The sequence below is a fragment of the Amphibalanus amphitrite genome, unplaced genomic scaffold, assembly GCF_019059575.1.
Source record: "Amphibalanus amphitrite isolate SeventyFive unplaced genomic scaffold, NRLGWU_Aamphi_draft 000178F_arrow, whole genome shotgun sequence".
Lineage (NCBI taxonomy): Eukaryota > Metazoa > Arthropoda > Thecostraca > Balanomorpha > Balanidae > Amphibalanus > Amphibalanus amphitrite.
The window spans coordinates 101-6,032 of NW_024881673.1; the positions used below are offsets into that span (position 1 = coordinate 101).

A 5,932-nucleotide genomic window follows, 5' to 3' on the forward strand; every position below is an offset into this window, starting at 1 on the left:
TGCAAGCTGGTCACAATGGTGTAAAAAACGAAAAATGACCCAAAATTGACATGTGGGGTTTTGACTTTGGACGGCAGAATGTGTTGGACTTGGTGCTTCATGCTTCCTTGTCTGCCGTTTTCTTTGTTTGTTAGCCATTGCCGCAAGATACATAGGTGCCTCTACTATCGAGTCTAAAAAATCGGGGGGGCAAACCATCAACATTTATTGTTTCTTTGCATATAAAAAGGTATACAAATTTCAAAGAGGGTATTTAATGCAGGAAATTTCAATACGTTTATGAAATAATGCAACACGTAAAGCTGATGCAGGCGATGTAAGGCGCCAAACCTTTCACTTACTTTTTTTTGCGGTCCTTCTTCCGCTGTTCATGGCCTGTGGACATTAAAAAATATAGTTAACATTAGGAATAGAACCACTTAACCATGTAATTCTGTTAACATTACATGGTTATGCATGAGAACATAAATTTGGCCGGGGCGTCGCAAGTCCATCTACGACACGTCGCAAGTTACGACACATGTCCCGTCGCAAGTTGTGTCGTAGCGAAAAAGGAGGGATGTTGAGGAAAGAGGGGTTTCGGAGGATACGACAGAACGTAGCTACGACGAGGCTTAAATACCCGCTTTACTCGAGAATTTAACCCGCGCACCGACGGGGGGGGGCGGATATCCGCCCCCCCTGAGGTTTTTCGCGAATAGCGGGAAAACCGTGGCGCGTAGCGCCGCGAAATTTGGTATGACTATTCCCTTATCAATTTTACACATGTGTGCAAGTTTGAACCTCCTACCTTTCAAGGTCAGGTCACCAGGTCACTTTGAATGACCCAACCTCAAGTCACTTTTTTGCAACTTTGTCACCGTGCCAGAGCTACAGTAGATGTCGGAGGCCTTTGAAAGTCGCAGGATGTTATTAGGTCATTAGTAGCTACAATTTGTATATCTCGGAATTTTGATATCGGTGACCTAAGGTCAGGTCAATTTCGCGACCTCCCCATTATAAGTCAATGGGGGAAAAATCAACTCCCTGTTTTTACCACTAAAACGGGTCGGAATGGCCCCATATACCATACATGACTTCATATACGATCAACCTTCACTACCTTGAGGTCTGTTTTGCTGTTGGGCAGCTGTGAGGTCATGTGACGTCATCAAAGGTCACCAAAGGTTTTTGGCCAATAACTCCGTACAGGAACAAGATACAGACGCGTGGATGGTCTCATTGTGTTCAGCTCGTCAAGACGCATCGAATGATATACATGATGACCTCGAGGTCACGTGACCTGAGGTCAACCTTTGACCTTGACCTTTCGAGGTCAACATATATCATTCGATGCGGATTGACGAGAGGATCACGATGAGGCCCTTAGTTTGTTCCTATCTCGACTAATTCGAAAGTTATTCGAGAAAAACTATCTCCATATTTAGCGCCGCCATTTTGACTTTTTCGACCCCTGTGACGTCATCTTTGACCTGACCTGAAAATGACCTTAGTAAAAATTGTAGATCTTGACCGTGCGTATCCGATGCCGTTTACCGCTTGTCGCTATCTTGCTTCGTTCTCGAGATCTCAGGGGGGGGGCGGTCATCCGCCCCCCCCCCCCCCGTCCCCCCCCCCGTCGTACTAAGTTGGCGCAGACCCCCGTCGGTGCGCGGGTTAAAAGGCTACACGATCAGCTGATCCCGTAGTAAACGTCAGTAAGGTCGAAAACTCTATCACGCATAACGGAACATTCGCCTTTCTGGTTTGAGAGCTTATGAGACAGCCAGGTCAAGCATGTTCTCTGATTCTGAAGCTTTGTCTCAACTGGGTGACTTGTGATCGCTAACGCTCACATAATTTGCCATAAAATTTGGGGTCGATCACAGGAGATTCGTGGCTAAAGAGCATCTAGAAGCTATGCTTTAGAAGAAATGAGTTCAGAGAGTTTGAAGTCACAGAGAGGTAAGAGAGTTGAAGTTGGAGGTCACAATTGGAGGTTACAGAGGTCATCTGGGACACGTCAGGTCACAGAAGTCAACTTGGGGACACGTCAGGTCACAGAGGTTAACTTTGGGTCATCACAGAGCTCAATTGGAGGTCAACTGGGACACGTCAGGTCACAAGAGTCAGCTTGGGGTCATCAAAGAGCTCAATTGGAGGTCACGGAGGTCATCTGGGACACGTCAAGTCACAGAGGTCAACTTGGGGTCATCACAGAGCTCAATTGGAGGTCATATGGGTCATCTGAGATACGTCAGGTCACAGAGGTCAACTTGGGGGTTATCACAGAGCTCTATTGGAGGTCATGGGGGTCATATGAGACACGTCAGGTCACAGAGGTCAACTTGAGGTCACCACAGGGCTCAATTGTAGGCCATCTGGGGACACTTCAGGTCACAGAGGTCAACTTGGGGTCATCAGAGACCTCAATTTGAGATCAGCTGGGACACGTCAGGTCACAGAAGTCAGCTTGGGGTTATCAGAGGTCACTTAGAGGTCATAGAGGTCATCTGGGACACGTCAGGTCAGAGAGGTCAACTTGGGGTCATCACAGAGCTCAATTTGAGATCATCTGGGACACGTCTGGTCACAGAGGTCAGCTTGGGCTCATCACAGAGCTCAATTGGGACACGTCAGGTCACAGAGGTCAGCTCGGAGTCATGAGAGAGCTCAATTGGAGGTCATATAGGACTCGTCAGGTCACAGAGGTCAACTTGGGGTCATCACAAAACTCGGAAGTCATCTGAGACACGTCAGGTCACAGAGGTCAGCTCGGAGTAATGAGAGAGCTCAATGGGAGGTCACGGAGGTCATCTGAGACACGGCAGATCACAGAGGTCAACTGGGGTCATCACAGAGCTAAATTGGAGTCATGGGGGCCATCTGAGACACGTCGTTTTTGGAATTGGGAGAATCTTTTGGGGGATGCCCCTCGCAACGTCCAAGATCGCCTTTCTGGACTCGCCAGTAGTTGCTGGAATGATATAAGGCTGCTTTGTATCCCTGAATACCCCAATGAATTTGAATATAACATATTATGCACCATTTTTAACACTCGCTGGCACGGATTGAGGCCTCACAGATGACCCGTCGGTTCAAGCTCTATAACTCGCGTTAGCGTCAACGGATTGTAACCAAATTTTAACTCAAGTTCAAACAATTTTACACTAACCATGTAAATTTCGTGACCATGGCCCGAATGACCTGTGACCTGTGACCTCTTCCTCAAAGCAAGGTTAGCTTACGACACAACTTACGACTGCTATTTCAAATTCGTAAGTTGTGTCGCAAATCAGGCAACTTGCGACAGGCTTTACTACTTAAAGGGACTATCCCACCTTTAACATGGGGTTTGAGTTGAGATAGCCAAGTTTGCGGCGAGGTTCAGAAACCTATATCTATCTAGGTTGCAACCCCCGCGGCCTCCTGGTGTTGAAGAAATTCGTTCCCTTCATTTGAAAATGGGCCTTGTACAAGGCCCTATCTTCAACATGGAGCGACCGTTAGTGTGACGTCACCTCGTTTAGTCGTTCTGATTTAAATGGGTTTGTTCGTTGAAAAATCGCTTAAAACTTGGTCTGAACTTTGTTGTGGTGCCTACAAAGTAAAAAGAATCTGCTTTATGACAGTAATGTGGCCTGGGGAAGGAGGTAATTTTGGGCTGTGACGTCACATATTTGAAAGTTTGTGTTTGGAATATGGGAAGTCTAAGATGTTTAATGAAAAATAAATGCCAGAACCGTGTTCCTGGTCATCCAATCTATAAAGTCGGGCACAATTTAACTGGTTTTAATAACATTTTAGAAGGTGGGATAGTCCCTTTAAGTAACGCTACTCATCGATTGATCCCTCCAAAAACGACTTACTACACAACTTGCGACACGTCGCAGTTACGACGAGGCTTACGACGCTCTGGATTCCTCCGGCCAAAAAGATCTTTTCGCTTCATGTCTTGTTAAAGATTTTGAGTTTGTCGTTTCGTTAGCACGACGTCCCCTAAACCTGCACCTGTCTACTGCTTTTTTTTTGCCACCCCGAACAAGAACGACTGAGGAGGGGGGGGGGGCTTGATACGACCCCACTTACGTTTCGCTCCCATGGAACTAAAAACAGCAAATTTTCATGGGAAAGGGGCTCATGAGTCCTCGCTCCCTAACTACATCAATATTTAGAGGGTTTGCATGATAAAAGCCAGCATTAAAAATAAAAATGGCGCTTTTCAGCACGAAACGCTACGTGTCTCGAAAAAAAAAACATAAAAGCTAGAACAATTAAGATAGCATTCGATAACTTAGAACAAGCCCTATCGAGCTTTATCAAAATATTTTGTCTCAATACGTTAAGCTCAAGATTTCACCAAAGGAGACGCAGTGAGTGTTGCTTAAATACTTTTTTTGCATATGACATTTCATATGTAACAGATTTAGCAAAATTGCAAACGAGGCCGAGGGTAGACGAGGTTGGGTGGCGGGCGGCGCTTCACGCCGCCATCGAGCTGCTATTGCAAAAAAAAAAATCACCCATGGGTCGGATTCCCTCCCTCCTCAGACGGACGTGAGTAAAGGCATTCTCGCATGGACAATGCAGTTATTGAGCGATACGCTTATTATCCTGCATCGATCGCAGTGCTTCAATAAATGCATATGAACTCACCTATGCAATTGCCCTCCCACTATAAAACTTCAGGCCGGACTATAGTCTGTTCCATATCAAGCTTGCGGTCGGAGTCCCCTTGGCAGTTCCAGGCAATTCGCTGAGCGCGCTACTCCATTCAATAATTTGAGTCTTAGAATGTAAGATGTATGCACAGAAATCACGCACTGCCTTCAACAGAGCACTTCAGCCGCAAGCTTGACATGGAACACACTATAGATGTAGTGAATGCGCCTCACCTCCTTCATCGTCCTCTTGGCGATCATCAGCCGGACCGCCCTCATTTTCAGAGCCTGGCTCGTCGAAGTCCTCTGAAAAACCGTCTCTGTCAGATTTAAGAATATGTGTGATGCAAAATAAGTGCCTGCCATAATGGGCAAGCATTTCTGAAAAAAAAACGCTGAACGGAACATATGTGCTACGGTGGTACCCGGACTGCTTTGGCTATCCGCGCTCGTCCTTAATCTGAAGTACAGCACCATGGGTCTGCATATAACCTAGTAGTACCAGTGAACTTTAACGGTCTTACATTGCCTTCGCTCTGTACGATTCTCTTCATGGTGTTATTGCATTGCCTCTTTAACACTACATTGCAAATTAATGCTTTAACTGCATGAAATGTCTGCTAAAATGACAGACGAATGGTGATGTTACGATTAGCACATGTACAAACGATTAGTTACCTTCAGTGAGCATCTCCTCCAGGCTCCGTCCGCTATATTTTGAGAGGCATCCTTCGTCCAGCTTCATCATCAGGATGGAGGCACGCGTCAGTTCGTGAGTAGCGTCTGACAGTCTGTAGTACCCACGATGCACGTCTTTGTCATGTCCCATGTGCCGGTGAGCACCTCCATATCGAATTCACCCATCTCTAGAATCTGGGACGTTGTAGCACAATATTTCCGTAGTTTTGTTGCATGGAAGAGATCTGCCCTGTTTAGTGCCATGTCCGACAACTGCTCTTTAAGCACCACGCCTGCGTTGTAGTGTCCTGTAGTCCTCGCCAGAGGGTTTGCGAACAGATACTTGTTATCCTTGTCAATGTACGTCTCCCGGTTGTCTACCAGTAGCTGCAGCGGAGCCGCGCAGTCGCTCGGTATCAGGGTGGGGACCTTGTTCCCGCACTTGCCGCGGGACATGACGACGTCGAGCTCGTTGAACAACTTCTTTTCTGTTTCACCCATTGACTTGTTCACTTCTTCTACCGTCTCTTGTTTGTACATCTCTCGGTTGATCCATGATTGCAGCAGGATGCTGCTAAGCTCCTTAGGACGGCGTTTGTTGAATACTAGCAAAC

The 5,932-nt window shown here is 46.6% G+C and overlaps 1 long non-coding RNA gene across 1 annotated transcript; it reads right to left on the reverse strand.

Annotated features, from left to right (window-relative positions):
* Nucleotides 1-312: 312 nt before the first annotated feature.
* LOC122383975 lies at nucleotides 313-5,477 on the reverse strand. Its single transcript, XR_006256925.1, has 3 exons — nucleotides 5,319-5,477; nucleotides 4,875-4,946; nucleotides 313-375 (listed from the first exon to the last, which is right to left on the reverse strand). It is a non-coding gene; the product is annotated as an uncharacterized LOC122383975 (long non-coding RNA).
* Between the last annotated feature and the right edge of the window lie 455 nt (nucleotides 5,478-5,932).